The sequence below is a fragment of the Zingiber officinale genome, chromosome 4A (genome assembly GCF_018446385.1).
Source record: "Zingiber officinale cultivar Zhangliang chromosome 4A, Zo_v1.1, whole genome shotgun sequence".
Lineage (NCBI taxonomy): Eukaryota > Viridiplantae > Streptophyta > Magnoliopsida > Zingiberales > Zingiberaceae > Zingiber > Zingiber officinale.
In genome coordinates this window covers 59,485,567-59,505,219 of record NC_055992.1, presented here as the reverse complement: position 1 = coordinate 59,505,219, position 19,653 = coordinate 59,485,567, and positions in this window count along the sequence as shown.

The window sequence follows — 19,653 nt, the reverse complement described above, 5'->3', positions numbered from 1 at the left end:
TCTTCCTTGTTGAGTTAAATCCAACCTTTGATTCAAGTCAATTTAATTTAATGAATCTCAATTCATTAATATAAATTGACTCATGAATCAAATTTAAATTAGACTAATTCAACAATTGAATCTAATTGAGTCTAACTCAATAAGTCTAATTTGAATCCAATCTTTGATTCATCATATGAATCTAATCCTATTGGTTCATCATATGAACCTAATCTCCATGCACATGTTCTTTGTGTGTGACCCAATAGGTTCTTGTAACGTTGGCAATGTTATAAACTCTTTTAGAAACATAAGCAATGAGCGGCATCTAGCAATACATCATTGCTACCCAAGTTACAAGAATGTTGAGATCCAACATCACCTTGTGACTACTAATTGTGACTCCTCACAATATGTGACAAGTGTCCTTCTATCCTAGACATCTAGATTGATCAATGTGAGGCATAGACCGTGTCATCCTCTTACCAATCTCAATCTTGAACTCCGAGTAGACTCACTCAATCAAATGAGCTCAATATCTCATATTGACTCATTTGGGTATGGCCATACACTTCGTGGTCTCACTCTATCAAGAATATCGATGTCTCTCCCGTCATATAGGAGGGATAGATCCCATCTACATCACTCACAACCCTCTGCATAATTTGTTATATACCCAGTAATCGCCTTTATAGTCCACCCAGTTACGGGTGACGTTTGACGAAACTAAAGTACATAACTCCTTATGTAGGGATCCATGGTGACTTCAGGTCTAAGGACTAATAGTCATACTAATAGCCACATGAGAAAGTATATGACACTCATATAACGATCCATGACACTTTCTCATGGTGGGTCATTCAATATACATTCTCTAATGCATACCCATGTGTCAGCTTGATATCTCTATATCCATGACTTGTGAGATCAAGTCATCGAGCTGACCTACATGCTAGTCTTATTGTATTAACATTGTCCCTGAATGTTAATACTCGACTAGGAATGATTTAGAGTAGTGTTCCCTATATCATCTCACTATCGATTCAACTAATCGATTGATATAGGTATGAACGTTCTACTCAAGGACGTTACTATACTTATTTTATCTGACACTAATACAAATAAGCATAATAACCAAAAACCAATGCCTTTATTAATATACAAAAATATGATATACATGAGTCCATACAATCATCAAATGATTGGCTCTAGGGCTCTAACTAACACAGCCTCCGGCGACCAGACTTCATCCATCATACTTCATCAGCGAAGCGATTTGGCGAGCAAGGAATTGTTGCGAGTTTCCTCTCGGGTTGGAGGTATTCTTCCGATTCGAGCTTCCACTCCTCACAGAACCATCGACGGTGGTCCTCCGGTTGTTCTGAACCATTGCCGACATCACCTCAACGTTCCTAGCTTCATTCCTCAGCTCGTGACTCCAGCTTCAGAAAATGCAGCAGCGTGCAGCAGAGAGCCATTTCAGAAACTGACCTAGCTGATGATTTGTGAGCTGATACAAGTGAATCTGAGTTTGTCTTGAGCTGGAGGACACCATCTGACTTCTGTTGGAGTGTTCTCTGCAGATTCCTTGTGTGGCGGCAAGGAGAAGACAAGTTTGGTCCGAGATTTAGGTGTAGGGATGTTTAGATTTCCTGCAGTTTGTTTCTTCGTTTAGGTTTTCTTGTTCCTGCAAATTTTGTTTCTAAATCTGGTAGTTCACAGTTTGTATTTGTTTGTAGTTCAATTTTCTGCATAATACTGATTCTCTTAGTTTAGATTTTGTGTTATGTTCTAGTGTTGTGTTAACAATTTTTGCTGCAACTCTGTTTAAACCCTTACTTAGCTCATAAGTTAAATTAGGTTCAGCTATCTTGATCAGATTTTGATAAGTTCTACTCTGCAATGTATTGAGCTGAATCCTGCATTTAGTTTCCAGTAGGTAGAGTCAATTAGTTAAGTAGATTTAATGTCATATTTAAGCTGTGGTAGGTAAGTTTAGTTTTGCAAGTTGTTCGAGCTTAATTTAGGATTTGGAAAATTTCATTATCGCAGTATGAATGAATTCCATTTTAGTGCAAGATTGGTTTGAAGTATTGTTTCTTTTGGTTATTTAGAATTATTCCTGCAGTAGGGTAATTGAAGAGTTTGAATTCATTTCTAGGTCTAATATTTCATTTTGAGTACCAAATCCCCATTTCATAACTAGAAAACCCAAAATGAGTGTTCTTAATCCAAGACAAGCATGTTTCTAGCATAAACCATGAAAATTTGACTCGGCCCTTATACTAGAACATTTCTTTGTGTAGTCATGGGTTTTCGATCATAACATTAATTTGGGAGTTTATTTGTGACATTAATTTGGATAGCTACCAAATTTTGGCGCCATTGCCAGGGAAACTTAAACTTTGCTAGAATTGTTTGTTTGTTTTGGATTGTGAATAATTTTCTCAACTTTAGTTTGCTGATTTTTTCTATTTTATTGAATATATACTGAATTTTGATTGTTGAATTGCTTGCATGACTAGGTCTTCCTTTGCAACATTGCTTGAACTTGACCCGGAGATTGAGAGAACCTTTTGGGCTTTAAGGAGACAAGCTAGGTCTGCATCAACTTGTGAGAGCAGAATTTCAAAGATGGATAATCAGATAGAAGAAGGGGATCGAACTATGAAAGAGTTTGCAGCACCAGATGTGACTTATAAGTACTCATGCATCACTTAACCAGATTTGGTAGGAGATTTTGAACTCAGATCAGGACTTATTCATCTGCTTCCCAAATTTCAAGGGTTATCAGGAGAGGATCCCAACTGCCATCTACATGAATTCCATGTGGTTTGTTCAACCATGAAGCCACAAGGGATTTCAGAAGAAGACATTAAGTTGAGGGCTTTTCCATTTTCTTTGGCGGGAGCAGCTAAAGACTGGTTATATTGCCTTCCAGCTGGATACATTACAAGTTGGATTGATATGAAGAAAGCCTTTTTGGAGAAATTTTTCCCAGCTTCTAGGACTGCAACTATCAGGAAGAGTATTTGTGGTATTCAGCAAGTAGTGGGAGAGACTCTTTATGATTATTAGGAGAGATTCATGAAGTTGTGTTCGAGTTGTCCACAACATCAAATTAGTGACCAGCTCCTTGTTCAATATTTTTATGAGGGTTTACTTCCCATGGATAGGAGCATGATAGATGCAGCAGTTGGAGGAGCCCTAGTGAATAAGACTCCAAATCAAGCAAGAGAGCTAATTTCAAATATGGCGGAAAACTCACAGCAATTTGGGAGTAGAGATCTTGGTACTAGAGTGGTTAATGAAACTCATTTGGTTTCAACTGAGCAACAAGAAATTAGAAACAATTTGCAAGAATTGACCTCTCTAGTGAAGCAAATGGCGTTGCAAAATTCGTGTCATGTTTCAAATTTTCCTTTACCAATGATGAAGTTGTGTGGAATTTGTTCAAGCCAAGATCACTCTTCAGATCATTGTCCTAATCTACATCAAGATGAATCCGTTGCAGCCATCTCAAGACCTCAATATCAGCAACATAAATATGATCCTAACTCTTCAACATATAATCCGGGATGGAGGGAGCATCCTAATTTAAGGTATGGGAATGCATTTTATCAGCAACAACCACAAAATCAGATTCATCAGCAGAATCAACAATATTTTCAGAATCATCGAGCAGGTCATTCTCAACAATTTTAGCAACAACAGCAGCCACAATCTCAGCAAAACTTCAGCCAAAATCAGCAATTTCAACCATTCCAGAATTTCCAGCAGTCTAATTCTGCAATCCAGCCACAGTTTCAGAATTCTCAGAATCAGCACACACATTTCCAGCATGTTCAACAACCTGTGCAGAATTTCCAGCAGCCAAGTAATGCAAATCAACACCAATTTCAGCTTGCACTACCTTCTTCTACAAGCCCAAGATTAATGCAACCTCAACAAAACTTTAGCAGCTCAAAAATTGAGGATTTGATGCAGCAAGTGCTTCAACAGCAGCAGCAGATGATGCAACAATAGCAACATCAGCAGAGGACTGATACAGCACTGCAAAACATTGAAAGACAAATTAGGCAGCTGGCTAATAATATTAATCAGACGCAGAACCAAGGATCTGGGCAGTTACCTTCACAACCAACTCCAAATCCTAAAGGAAATGTAAGTGCATTGTCTTTGCGGAGTGGTAAAAAAATTCCAGACCCAGGTCAGAATTGTTCAGCAGGAGCACATCAGAATATTTCCAGGCCATTTGTAACTTCGAGTTCACATAATTTCCAAAATTTTCTAGCAAATTCAGAGCAATCGGATTCTGCATAGCATGGGATTACTGGAGTTGATCAGCAACATTTCAATCAACCAGCAGCTTCAGAATCTGTTCAATTTGATGGAGCAGATTTCGGCTTGACAGTTACTCCAACAGCAGCTTCAAATTTAGAACAGAATCTGGACAATTCAGCACAGAATATGGATAATCATCTTAACTAGCAAGGAGCTGAGTCTTCCATTCCGTTACCTTTCCCTTAAAGAAGTGTACAACTAAGAAGAGAAATGGAGGAAGAAAAGGCTAGGGAATATCAAGAATTAGTGAAATTATTCAGCAAGGTTGAAGTGAATGTGCCTTTGCTTACCATGATCAAGTAAATTCCAAAATATGCCAAATTCCTCAAGGATCTTTATGTGTATAAAAATAAATTGAAGGGAAATGAATTGATAAGTATGGGGAAAAATGTTTCAGCATTACTTCAGTCAGTTCCTTAGAAGTATGAAGATCCAGGAGTTTTCACTGTGCCTTGTGTGATAGGAGATTGTATTTTTGAGGATGCGATGTTAGATCTTGGAGCTTCTATTAATGTGATGCCTAAGTCAGTTTTTCAGTCATTAGGAATTGGACCTCTGCAGCCTACAGGTGTAGTAATTTAGTTGGCTAACCAAAGTCAAGCACATCCAGCTGGAGTGATTGAGGATGTATTGGTAAAAGTGAGGGAGTTAATTTTTACTGCAGATTTTTACATCTTAGACATGGAGGGTGATGTGCTTGCAAATAGATCTCCACTTATTCTTGGACGACCATTCTTGAAGACTGCTAGAATGAAGATTGATGTGCATGCAGTGTTGGTGCAGTAAACATCGAATGATCGAACCTCAGTTTTGATAATGCCAAAGGGATTCAAAGTTAAGATTCCTTGTTATCTAACGTGGTTAAATAAGGTTTCAGGAAAGTCCTAACTGTGGTTAGGCAGGGGAAAATCCTAAGGGGGGGGGGGGGGGGGGGAACCTTAGGTCCTAGGGGGTGGTAACTCTAGGTGAAGGAAAATCCTAAGGGGCGACAACCTTAGGTCCTAGGGGGTGGTAACCCTAGGTGGAGGAAAACCCTAAGGGGCAGCAACCTTAGGTCCTAGGGGGCGGTAACCCTAGGTGGAGGAAAACCCTAAACGGCGGCAACCTTAGGTCCTAGGGGGTGGTAACCCTAGGTGGAGAAAAACCCTAGGGGGCGGTAACCCTAGGTCTTAGGGGGTGGTAATCCTAGGCGGAAAGTCTAGTCGGTCTGGAGGACCGGAATGGCATCAGGTAAATCTCCTGAGTGAAGTAGGTGAGGACGCGTTCCCCATAGAGGGAACAGTAGGCGTCGGGTCGACCTAGGGTTTCCGGTCGGAAATCCGAAGTCAGACCCGGACAGTCCGGAGACTGTCATAATATTCTTTATCATATTCATACTGTTGTTTTATGCTAACTTTGTGTTGTAGGGTGTTTTTGTGATTAACATATCTTGCAGGGACCAAAGTGCACAATTACTCTCGGATGAACAATGTCCGAGGCGCCTCCATGGAGCTTGGAGGCGCCTCGGGTGCAAAACCTGAGCTGGCTGCGAAACCAGCTTGGAGGCGCCTTGGAGGAAGCCAAGGCACCTTGGACAGAAGACAGGTCACAACAGTCAAAGGCTTATCGCAGCGAACTGATCGGGATAGAATTCAGCTTCAAGGCGCCTTGGAGCTTGTTTAAGGCGCCTTGAACACTGTATAAAAGTAGGGGTCGAGGCAGCAACTGAATCAATGATCTTCCAAGCAAACTTCTATTAAGTGCTACGAACTCAACCATCCCTAAGTGCTGCAAGAACACCCCGACGACCCGGAGCTCAGACTTTTCAATTCTACATTGTCATTGGTATATTTTTAGTGATTGTTGTACTTGCAATTTGTAACTAGTTTTAAACGTGCTTATAGTTGTTGCCCACAGAAAGTGATCAAGGATCGCGGGCCTTCGAACGAAGTAAATCCTTCGTGTCTATGTTTTCTTTATTTCATTTCCGCTGCTTTAATCACTCAACGAACGTTTTACGATTCTGATAATCGAACGAAATAGCCGCGAGCGCTATTCACCCCCCCCCTCTAGCGCTTCTCGATCCAACATGCAGGAACTCTTTTATGGAGATAGGAGACACAGTGGTTAGATTCAGCATTTTTGAGGCTATGAATCATCCAAGAGAGGACCATTCTATTCTTAGCTTGGATATTTCAGAGGAGCTGGATGGCATGGAGTTCTTGTCAGATATTGATTCAGACTTAGAGGTTTCTAATTTTAGTCAAGAGAATGAATTTGTTGCATTATTGGAGGATGTTTTAAATGTGGAAGAAAATGTTAATTCAAGTGAATGCGTAGGGGATTGCTTAGGAGAAGCATTACCCCTAGGATCGCTCAGAGAGGAAGAGGTATGTGTAGGGGATTGCTCAGCAGCACTACCCCTAGGATCACCTACTATGAATCAGACACAGGAGGAGTTGAAGCCATTACCTCAGCATTTGAAGTATGCCTATTTGGGAGAGAATCAGCAGCTACCTGTCATTATAGCTCAGAATTTGGAATCGGATCAGGAGGAATGATTGTTAGAGATACTGAGATAGCATAGGAAAGCCATTGGATGGACTCTAGCAGACATTCTTGGGATCAATCCTTCCATTTGTATGCATAGGATTCACTTAGAGGAGGATGTGAGGCCAGTGAGACAGCCACAGAGACGACTGAACCCTTTGATTTTGGATGTGGTAAAGAAGGAGGTGACTAGACTCTTACAGGTTGGCATTATTTATCCGATTTCTGATAGTAAATGGGTCAGTCCCATCCATGTGGTTCCGAAGAAGTCAGGGGCGATAGTGGTAGCTAATGAAGAGAACGAACTGGTTCCCACAAGAGTGAAGAATTCTTGGAGAGTATGTGTGGACTACAGGAAGCTTAACCAAGCAAGCTGAAAGGATCATTATCCACTTCCTTTTATTGATCAGATGTTAGAGCGGCTGGTAGGTAAATCACATTATTATTTTCTTGATGGGTACACTGGTTATTTTCAAATTTGCATCGACCCAGAGGACTAGGAAAAGACTACCTTCACCTGCCCTTTCGATACATTCGCATATCATAGGATGCCATTTGGACTGTGTAACGCTCCAGGGACTTTTCAGCGATGCATGATGAGTATTTTTGGTGATTTATTAGAGCATTGCATGGAAGTATTCATGGATGATTTTTCTGTTTATGGCTCTTCTTTTGATGCATGTTTGGAAAACTTGTCTCGAGTTTTGAGTAGATGTATCGACACAGATTTGGTTTTAAATTTTGAAAAGTGTCACTTTATGGTAGAGCATGGCATTGTTTTAGGTCATATAGTCTCTAGGAAGGGCATTGAAGTAAATCCTACAAAAATTAGCGCTATATCTTCTTTATCTTACCCCGCATGTGTGCGAGAGGTTCGAGCTTTTCTTGGCCATGCAGGATTCTACAGGAGATTTATTAGAGACTTCAGTAAGATTGCTCTACCGTTGTCTCAGCTTCTTCAGAAGGATGTTATGTTTGATTTCGATCAGAGGTGCAGAGAGGCTTTTGACAGATTGAAGGAGGCTCTTACTTCAACACCGATTATCAGGCCCCTAGACTGGTCCTTACCCTTTGAGTTGATGTGTGACACTTCAGATTATGCAGTGGGAGCTGTACTAGCACAGAGAGTGGATGGAGCACCACATGTTATTTGCTATGCATCCAAGACCTTAGACTCAGCTCAAGCAAACTACACAACAACAGAAAAAGAGCTTCTATCTATTGTTTTTGCTTTAGATAAGTTCAGATCATATCTTCTTTGTTCTCATGTGATTATTTTTTCTGATCATGCAGCTTTGAAGTATCTCCTCAAGAAGCCTGATGCAAAGCCTAGATTAATCAGATGGATGCTTCTACTTCAAGAATTTGACGTAGAGATACGTGATAGGAGCGGGAAGGAGAACTTGGTTGCAGATCACTTGAGCAGGATAGAAGGAGATTTGGACCATTCGGTCATTGATGATGATTTCAGGGATGAGCAGCTTCTACAGCTGCAGGGTGAGTCTCCATGGTATGCGGATCTAGTGAATTTCTTGGTTGCACATGTTTATCCCAAACAATGTTCAAATGCTCAAAAAGATAAATTAAAAAGTGATTCAAAATTCTATGTTTGGGATGATCCTTATTTGTGGAAATTTTATAGTGATCAGATCATTAGAAGATGCATACCTGACTCTGAGTTTCAGTCTGTACTTACTTTTTGTAATTCTTTTGAGTGTGGAGGACATTTTGGACCACAAAGAACTGCTAGGAAAGTTTTAGAATGTGGTTTGTATTGGCCTACCCTTTTTCGTGATGCTTATGCTTTTTATCGATCATGTGATAGGTGTCAACGAACTGGGAACATAGGGCTTAGAAATGAAAATGCCTCAACAATTCATATTATTTTGTGAGATTTTTGATGTTTGGGGTATTGACTTTATGGGTCCATTTCCTGCCTCTTTCGGGTTTGCTTACATTTTATTGGCAGTTGATTATGTTTCCAAATGAGTGGAGGTCATTCCCACTCGGACTGATGACTCTTCTGTTGTTGTTAGCTTTGTCAGGTCTCACATATTTTGCTGGTTTGGAGTACCCAGGGTGATCATAAGTGATCAAGGGTCTCATTTTTGTAACAGACACATGAAGGTTTTGCTACATAAGTACGGGGTTACACACAAAGTTTCTACATCATATCACCCTCAAACAAATGGACAAGCAGAAGTGTCTAACAGGGAGGTGAAATCAATTCTTGAAAAGACTGTGAGACCGGATAGAAAGGATTGGAGCAAAAGACTTGAGGATGCACTATGGGCTTATAGGTGCTTTCAAGACCCCTATAGGAATGTCTCCATACAGGATGGTGTATGGAAAATCTTATCATTTACCCGTGGAGATTGAGCATAGGGCGTATTGGGCGGTTAAAGCATGCAATCTTGATAGTGACACGGTTGGAGAAGAAAGAAAATTGCAACTTCAAGAACTTGAAGAAATCATATTGGAAGCCTTTGAAAATTCACGTATTTATAAAGAAAAGACCAAGAAATTTCATGACAAACAAATTGAGGTGAAAGACTTTCAAATTGGTGACAAAGTACTTCTATATCGATCTCGTCTCAAATTGATTAAAGGTAAGTTGAGATCTAGATGGGAAGGACCTTATTGTGTTACTAATGTGTTCTTTTATGGAGTGGTTGAGATTCAGGATATGTCTACTGGCTGGGTTTTTTAAGTTAATGGACAAAGGCTTAAAAAGTTTCATGATGGAGTTAAGGGCTTGGTGGTGGAGGAAATGGAACATGTTGATGCTATTTACCCGAGCTAGAGGGGAGTTTTACTCTATCTTTTGTTTCTCTGTAAATGAATAAATTTTAGGTTTTAGTAGTTTTTTTTATTTATTTAGGTAGAGTTTCGGTTTCATTTAGAATTTTCTTGCATAAATAAATTTTGGGTCTCATTAGTAGTTTTTATTTTTGCATAGTTCTAGTTTTGGACTTTAGGTTTTATGTTCATGCATTTCTTTGAGTTTGATAGTCTTTGTTTTAGGATCAAATGGTACTTCCTTCTTTTGACATTTCTTTGTATCATTTTTAGGGATTTGAAAAGGAATGCTGAATTTAATTATCAAGTTTAAAGACTATATTGCATGAATGAACTCTAGGATTGTATGAGGTTGATACTAGTGATGGATTCTTGATTGATGAAATGGTATGATAACTTTTATTTACCTAGTGAGGTTTGAGCCTATTTTGAGTGATGCACTTGTAGCTTATTTCACTCTAGAACTTGCTTCAAATCTGATTTATACCATTAGAGCAGTGTTGAGTCATTTTTATGAAATTTACTCCATTATCACATTGCCCTCACCTATTTTTGCTATTTCTCTTGTCATGAATCATCATATCTTTATTCTTTTATCATGTTTTATTTCTTTGGATATGGTTATCTTGGATGATATGTGATGATTTTATTTTGGTCGGGACGGACAAACGAGTAAGTGTGGGGGAGGTGTTTTAGTTTGGAAATGGAGTTCTTTTGAAATTGAGTTCTTTTGTGCTGGAATCAGAAATGCATCAAGCTGAAAAGAGGAAGCACAGTGGAAGTTTACTAAGTGTTTGTTCAAATTTTTGATACATTTGAATGCGAGATGAAGTATTGGATCAGATTGGAATGCAGAAATTTAAGTGCAGTGATGAAATTTTGTATCAGTTTGTATCAAGATTCAGAATGCAAAATTTAGATGAGTGGTAGCTTAGTTGAAATTGAAGAATATGCTGAAACAAATGGTATTCTTGTCTTTCATGGCATCTGTAAATAAGGAAGGATGATTTCAGTACAGCATGATTTCAGAATAGAATCTGGACAACAGAATTTAGTTCATTTGTAGTTGGGAAATCTGATCACAATGGACTTTAATGGGGAATTCAATTGGTGGCAATAATTTCATCAAAGAAGCACTTGAATGGAGTATCAATTACCTTGAAAACTTGAAGGAAAAGGGCATCAATTGGTACCTTAAACAGTGAGGACATGCTGGAATCAGAATGGAGTTTACAGGATTTCAAGAGTGTGAGTATCAAGAGTGTGCAACCTTTTCGTTATCAGCCTTGAAACCCTTGGGAATGAATTGAAATTCTTTTATTTCCAACAGCTAATTGTGTTTATTTCCTCTTCATTCTTTACAAATTGCTGAACGGAATTCTGAAGTTGCAGCAACTTGCTGAAATTCTAAATTTTCAGTAACCTTCTAAGTGATGTTATTGGCTAAAACAAGATAGAAATCAAGATATTGTTTGATTAAGTGATTGTGAAGCTTTATGGAAATAATTGTTGAAGCTTGAAGTTGGAAAGCAATAACATCAGATGAAGAAATTAAGGGTTAAACCTGAAGTTCAGAATTCTGTGTGAAGTTTTGAAAGAGTTAAAAGCCGTGCAGTTTGGAATGAATGGAGTATCAAGATTTCAGGAATGATATGTAACACCCCACCCTCCTCACTACTGGACTGTGAGGGCGTAGCGCTACTGGACTACTAACTTTACTTAACTATCCTTGTTCACATGTTGATAGTAATTCCTAAAACTCTCGGAGAACTCAAAACATACAATTAACTAGCAGCGGAAGACTAAATGACTCATCTAATACATTCTTAATAAATGACAATCTTAATAAATTCTTATGCTAAGTCCCAAGACTTCTATAGTCCAGGCATCACACATCCATCCGCACCTCCTTGTCACCTTCCTTTGCTATAACTTTTCCTTTCCTTTATCTGCAGTAAGAGGAAAATGCATCTATAAGCATAATTGCTTAGTAAGCGCTATCTAACTCACAAAACTCGAATATCCATGTGAATGTACTGAAATATAAAAGCTAAATGCTCAAAAGGAAAACTACTCATGCTCATCTACAAGCAAAAGAAACATACTGAAATGCTAAACGTGTAAAACAAATCTATACAATCATGCTAGCATAATCTTGCTGAATTTTAAACACTTTCTGAATCTTATTTCACTTGTTTAAAAACTTATACTTTAATACTTTTATACTTATGTGAAACTTGTTTTACTTGTTCAAAAACTTATACTTATAATACTTCAAAATAATAATCAACTTTCTTCTTGGGCCCAGCAACTGTACTTGCTATGCGCGCATCCCTAACTAGACCTAAGATAGCTGGTCCCGAATCTAGTAGGGTTTACTAGGTTATCTAAACCTAGGGACGACTATGGGAGCCCAACCCAAGGACAACTGAGAGTCCATCACAGTGCCACTGATAAAAGTGAAATACTGATTTATAAGCTGATTTATCTTAATTACTTCTTCTTTAAATGCCTTGGCATTTTAACGAGCACCTTGTGTGCCAAAATCCCTAAAGTCTTGACTTTGGGATCTACTTAAGGCCTTGGCCTTTTTCTTTATTTTCTTTATCTTTCTTATACTTGTTAATACCTCTAATAAAAGAATGCTTCTTTAAAAACTGAAATGTTTAAACAAATTCTAACTTTCAAATGCATAAACAAAAATCTGCATACTATGCTAATCAAAATTTTGCATACTATTCTAATCAAGATTCTACATTCTATGCTACACTATTTCTACATACTATGCAAACATAAATTCTGCACTATAATACTTAACCAAACTGCACTATAATCTTTTTCTTTAAAAACTGCATTATAAGTTCCACCAAAAATCTGCACTACAAGTTCCACCAAAAATCTGCACTATAAATTCTACCAAAAATCTGCACTACAAGTTCCTTCAAAAATCTGCACTATAAACTTTAAAGAAATCTGCACCATAAACTCTTTAAGAAATCTGCACTACAAACTCTTAAGAAATCTGCACTACAAACTCTAAAGAAATCTGCTCTAAAGAAATCTGCATTTTAAGCTCTAAGAAATCTGCACTACAAGCTTAATTAAAATCTGCACTATAAGCCTACATACAAATCTGCACTATAAGCTTAATTAAAATCTGTACTATAGGCTTAATTAAAAATTTGTACTATAATCGCTTCTCATGCTTCGAATTCAAGAAGAATAAAGGTCCGAAACTACTCCTACAGCAGGTGAGAAGCACTTACCTTGCTTCTTGGACTCACAACCAAATAAAAAGGGCTTCTAGGACCTTGGCCGGCCGCTGGAGATGATGCCCTAACTCCCTTTCGTTTTCTGCCCAAGCTCCGCCATCGTACGCAGAAGAGAAGAAGAGAATAGTTTAAGTCACGGGAAAATAGAGCATCAACTTATCCCTTTTTATAACTTAATATTTCTGTTAACTCCTTAAATAAATTTGCTACCTTTTCTAAACAGACAAATCCAACATCAACTTATCCCTTTTATAATATTCTGTTAACTATCTTAAATAAATTCACTACCTTTTCTAAACAGACAAATCCAAGATCAACTTATCCCTTTTATAATCCAATATTCTGTTAACTATCTTAAATAAATTCGCTACCTTTTCTAAACAGAAAAATCCATTTTCCCACCTGGTCAGCTGGGTTTTGACCGAGTCAAAGGTCGTGGGTTCAATTCTCGGCTTGGACATTTTATTGTCGAAACTTCCTTCGTTTAGTAAAAATACCAAACGACCTCCAAAAATTACATAAAAATACTCTAAAAATTTCTAAAAATCTCTAGAATATTTCTAAATATTTTTAACAACTTTTAGAACTCCTAATGAGGAAAATTGGGTCATTACATGATATCAAGGAGAAGAAAAGCTTACATGAAGCTTTGTAATGTGAAGAAACAAATGGAATGTTGGCATAAATAGCTTCTACAAAGATTCAATTCAATCACTGAAATCTGGAAATGGCAAGACATTTGATAGTGCTTGAAAGGCTGAATTTTGGTGAATGTGAAGAGTAAAAGAAGACAATGATAGCTCTCAAGTTGTAAAGTGATAATCAATCCAAGAAATGGAGTGTTAGATCGGAAATTGAACAATGAAAACAAAGAGGAGGAGGGCTGAAATGACAGGAATGAGTATAGTGCAGAAAATCAGTATATGCAGATTTGCAGGAAAAAATGACAGTTTTGTGCCAATTTGGAATGAGAATTGTGATGAGACAAAGCTGCTGGAAAATGGAAGGTCTTTAGATATGCATTGTAAAGGGTCTGTAGAGACAATATAAGGGAGTATTGAAAATTTCTTGTGGCTGAACATGTTAGATTGATACAAAGTCTAACATTGAAGGAAATCTGAAACTAGCAGTGCAGAATGGAGTTTAAGGGGCTACTGACCATAGAAAAATCTGAAATCCAGCTGCCACTTAGTATTGATAATTGGTTATCCTTCTTCTCCAGAGTTTACAAGATTTAAGACAAGAAATTAGATATCAAAACAGGGAAGTAAAGTTGAAAACTGAAGAAGATTGAAACAAATCTGCAGTTTGGATTCTAGACTGGTTTTGCAGTAACAGGAAAGTAAAATTCTAGCTGAAATTTTATGCCATTGGAGAAAAAAAGAGGTGGAGCCGTGAAGCCATGCAATTGTTGTAGAGGATGTTAAGGTAAAAGAAGTGTGCACCTGTAATTGGAACTAAATCCTGATTTAAATGCAAAACAGTTTTGTGCCATAGGAAAGTTGCTGATTTGTGACAAGTTTTCTTGCTATTTCAATCTGAAATGAATGGAACTTAAGCCATCTTTATTTATTATCAAATGAACTATTTTCAAAGGCTTACTAACTAGGAAATTTTGGCTGAAATGTCATTGAAGCCAAATCTGAAAATTCAAGGACAGATTCATATGACCACTGTGCAGTGCCATAAGTTATCAGATTTTTATGTGTTGATATGGAATGGATGAAACTCAGAGTATATGATGAATCAAATCAAAGAATTCAGATTATATTGGAAATTTTGAAGAAGCTGCAGCTGAGAATTTGCAGAAACAGAATTTTAACTGCTAATTTCATATTCTATTAATTGAGGATATGAAGGAAAATGTGAAGCTATACAATTTGCACTATAAATAAAGTGGAGTAAAAGTAAGAGTGCAGATTGGAGTGCTTGCAAAACCAAATTAGCAACAAGAAACAGTGAAAAGAAGAAATGCAAAATTTCATGCTGGCCAAAATTGAACATCACATAGCATTCTAGTGCCATATCTTCCACCTCAAATGGAAATTGTCTTCTTCTTTGCTTGATCAGAAGTAACTCTTACCTTTACATTTTAAATTTCTTTTCTTTCTAATGGTTGTGAATTTTCATGATTTTGCATCTTAATATCTGTGATGGAGGTTGAATTAGATGAAAAGCAAGCTTATGGTAGTGGATTTGCTATGAGTAGCTTGAGTGATCTCCACCTTTGCCTGATTTGAGAATAGAAAGAGTGCCACTTCAAATTACCTTGGGAAAATTAGAAATGTTATCATTTTCATTTTAATTCATGATGGATGAAATTTACTAAGTGTTGAACCAAGGTAAGAATAGAGGTCATGAATGTGTGAGTCTATGAAACTTGATACTTACATGTAACTTCCTTTTACTTTCTTTTGGACATGATCAAGACTAGTTAGGAGAAGGAGGTGTTGGAGCAATCCCGATGGTCCGCGGGACCATGTGTTTTGGTGTTTGGGCAAAGGGTTTAAGTTAGGTTCACCCTTGTATTTGATATGTGTATTTGAGTTGTGCAGGTTTGCAGGATACACATGTGACTCAGGTTGATGGCTTCGGATCCGGTGAAGGATGGAGCATCCGAGGGACCGTGGACAAGGCAGCGAGGACAAGGGCCGAGGGAAGCGACTTCGAGGCATACACGAAGGATGGTATTGGGGATGAGCCGCGGGCTTGAATGCATCCGAGGGACGAGAGCCAAAGGAAGTAGGCTTGAAGGCAAGAGGTCAAAGCTGTAAATGAAGTGTCAAATGAGTCATAAGGGTGAGGGTACGAGTGCATGAGAGATTGTACTCGGAGTAAAATCCTAGTTTTAGGGTTTTACTGTAGCAGTACTGTAGCGCTATTGTAGCAGTACGGTAGCAGTCGACTGCATGTTTTAGCAGTCGACTAGTGCAGTCGACTGGGGCAGTTGACTGGCAGCGAACAGAATGTCTCTGTTCGCTCGGTTAGTGTGAAATCGAGCCGTTGGGATGTAACGGTCGAATTTCCACATAGGGCAGTCGACTGCATGTTTTAGCAGTCGACTGGTAGGCGGGGTTTTCAACCCGCGGCCTATATAACCAAAGCTTGGGAGCTTGGTTAGAGTTGACGAAGTTAGTGGTGGGTAACCTCTAATTAGTAGTCAACTAGTGCCCTAGCAATCCAAGTGCTCTTGATCGAGTTTTGGCAAGGTTTCTCCACCGACAAGGAGGATTGTGCTAGCCGGAGTTTCCGGGGATTAATCCACCGACGGATTGAGGGATCGTCCACCTTACGGACAGCCGTGGAGTAGGAGAAAGTTATCTCCGAACCACGTAAACGAGCTTGTTAGCGGTTTGCATCCTTTCTTATTCTTGTCTTTAGTTTAGCTTGTTTGTTTTGTATTTCTGCTGTGCAAGCTAAAAAGTGTAGGAAGCAAGGATTTGGGGGTGCCGTCTATCCAACCCCCCTTCAAGCCGGCCGACCGATCCCCAACAAGTGGTATCAGAGCGAAGGTCGCACTTCACCGGACTAATTGCCGAGAAGTGCAAATACAAGTGGTATCAGAGCGAGGACGCTCTCTATTGGACTAACCGCCAAGGAGGCAAAAGATGACTGGCTTGATTGAACCTCCAAAGTTTGAAGGAGGAAGCCTTGGGGACATCACCTATTGGATGATGAAGATGGAGATTTTCTTCAACACGGATTGGGACACCATGATGGTGGTAAAGGAGCCATTCAAAGTCCCAAAGGACAAAAAAGGAAAGAAGCTCCGAACACGACATTGGACGGAGGAGCAAACCTCACGATCGGAGGCAAACTCAAAGGTAATAACAATTTTAATTGATTTATTGCCTCCTAATGTGATAAGTGGTGTAGGTAAATATGAGAACGCCTATGAATTGTGGAGCAAAGTGAAGAAATTACCATGGGAGGAATTTTTGCCTACACAAGAAGAAGAAGAAAAATCTGAAGAAAGTGATGAAGTGGTCCAAGAGGAGAAGAAGGACCAATCGGATGTGGAGATCAATTCAACATCAAAAGAAGAAGAGGAAGTAAATTGGTCACATTTGAGGAAAAGGATGAAGAAAGGTCATCCACAAGTGTGGATGAGGAAGATGTAGCATCTACATCCTCAAAGGTTGAAGAAGAATCCAAGTCAAGTGAAGAAGAAGAAGAAGAAATCTTGGAAGAAGTCAACCTAGTGAGCACCTCCACCGAAGCAAAGTCAAAAGATCACATCATTTGTTTCGGGTGCAATGAGAAGGGGCACTACAAGAGTAGATGTCCTATGGGTAAGAAAGAGGTATCTCCTAAACTCAATTCAATCTCTTTAGAATCTAATTTGAGTTGTAGGAAGAAGAAGGAGAAGAAGCACATTAGATGCTTCACATGTGGAGAACTTGGACACTACCACACAAGATGCTCAAGGAAGGGAGAGTTCAAGAAGTTGGAGCATCTAAAGAAGTGGGAGAAGAAGAAGAGGAGCTCAAGTCAAGGGGGAGCTTCAAGGGTAAGGGAGGTATACCCTAATTTGAAGTGTAATTCAAATTCAAATTCTTATGTTCCCATGCATGTTATGAAAAATAATGTTAATCATTTTATGCCTATGCAAAATTTTGGTTTCAAATATCATGATAGGAGTAGGGTAATTGTAGATCAAAACCCTAGGAGGCCCATTCATGAAAAATCTAGAAATGGTAGACCTAAGGAGACCCAAGACATTAATCCCAAGAAGGGGAGACATATGCCTAGAAAGGGTAGGTCTAGGAATGTCCAATTTGGACAAATTAACTTTAGGGTTAGGAACCTAGAGAAGGAGGATTAAGCCTTAAGGGGAAAGCTTGATAAGTTAGAACAATTCCTTAAGAGATTCAATGTTGGATCTAAGAAATTAAATATGGTGTTGGGTAGCCAAAGACCCAACCATGATAGATCGGGCTTGGGATACCGATCTAGTTCCTCCAAGGCTAATGAGAGATCATGTGCTAGGGTGGCAAATGATCATGGCAAGGGAGAGGTCTCCAAGGCTAAGGGAAAGTCTTATGCTAGGGTTGCATATAACTATAGCAAGGAGAAGTCAATAAATGACAAGGGAAAGCCATTTAATGGTAAGAAGAAATTAACCAAGGATAAGGTGTCCAAAGTTAAGAAAGTTACGTTTGTAGGACAAGTGTCACCGGGGGTGGACCGATGTGGCCTAGCCATTGTGGATGAGTCACCTAGGGAGGTGGCTAAGGCTAAGAGCTCTAGGGGGAGCTCTAAGAGACAATTTGGGACCCATGGCCAATGGATCTCAGGTGGGTTTTACTTGGGAGTTTAGGTTGGGTCATGGATTGTGTCAAGTGGTTTGGAGACGGACTTGAGTCTCAAACCTAGGGATTTGGCATAATTGGATTGTGTTTCATGCAAGAAATATGACATTGGGGTCATATAGCATGATAATTAGTTTTGGATGTATAGATGCCATATAAATCAATGCTAGGGATGCATTGTGGGTTGACATGGGCAAATACATCAAGAGGAAGCCAAAACTAGGACTTTAGGTCAAGGTTAAATTGAACCATTTAGCTAGTTTTGAGTTTTGTGTCAATCTTGGGATTGGTGATAGATACATTTTTGAATGTATTTTTCCCAAGTAGACATGGGTAAAATAGACCTCTCCATAAAATTTGGGGATTTTTGGAGGTATGTGGAATTATTGGTGCATTTCTGAAAGTGGGTCAGAAATGCTAAAAAAGGCTGAAAAACTGTGCCAGCCGACTACTAGTTTTAGCAGTCGATTGCACCAGTCGACTGCTAAAACATGCAGTCGACTGGCTAGAAACAGAAGCATTCTGTTCGCTTAGCTAGTAGCGACCAGTCGACTGGTACTTCTTGTAGTCGACTGATACCAGTCTGAAATTGTTTTCAGCACTGGATTTTGACCAAGTCAACTCATACAAGTGTATGAAATCCATGGGGGATAAACACACGAGTTTAGGGTCAATTGGAATGACAAATTTTCAACAATTGGGATATTGTTGGAGGGCTTTTTGGATGTTAGGCAAAGGGGGAGAAGTAAAGTTTAGTTGGGAAAACCTGAACGTGCCTTTGCGTAGGGGGAGCCTTGGGATAGGTTCTTAAAAAGCCCGTTGTAAAAATCCTAGCTCATTGGGGAGCATAGGTGTAGGGGGAGCCTTGGGATAGGTTCAAATGCATGATGCATTGTTTCGGCGGTTGCCAAGTGTGTAGCCTTGGCAACGTAAGTCCATTCGGCGTTGTAAGTCCAAGTGTGTAGCCTTGGCAACATAAGTCCATTCGGCAGTGTAAGTCTAAGTGTGTAGCCTTGGCAACGTAAGTCTATTTGTTTTAGCATGTTTATTTGCTATATGTTTTCCCTAACTTAAACGTATTTCCAAACACCAAAAAGGGGGAGATTGTTGGAGCAATCCCGATGGTCCGCGGGACTATGTGTTTTGGTGTTTGGGCAAAGGGTTTAAGTTAGGTTCACCCTTGTATTTGATATGTGTATTTGAGTTGTGCAGGCTTGCAGGATACACATGTGACTCAGGTTGATGGCTTCGGATCCGGTGAAGGATGGAGCATCCGAGGGACCGTGGACAAGGCAGCGAGGACAAGGGTCGAGGGAAGCGACTTCGAGGCATGGCATTGGGGACGAGCCGCGGGCTTGAATGCATCCGAGGGACGAGAGCCAAAAGAAGTAGGCTTGAAGGCAAGAGGTCAAAGCTGT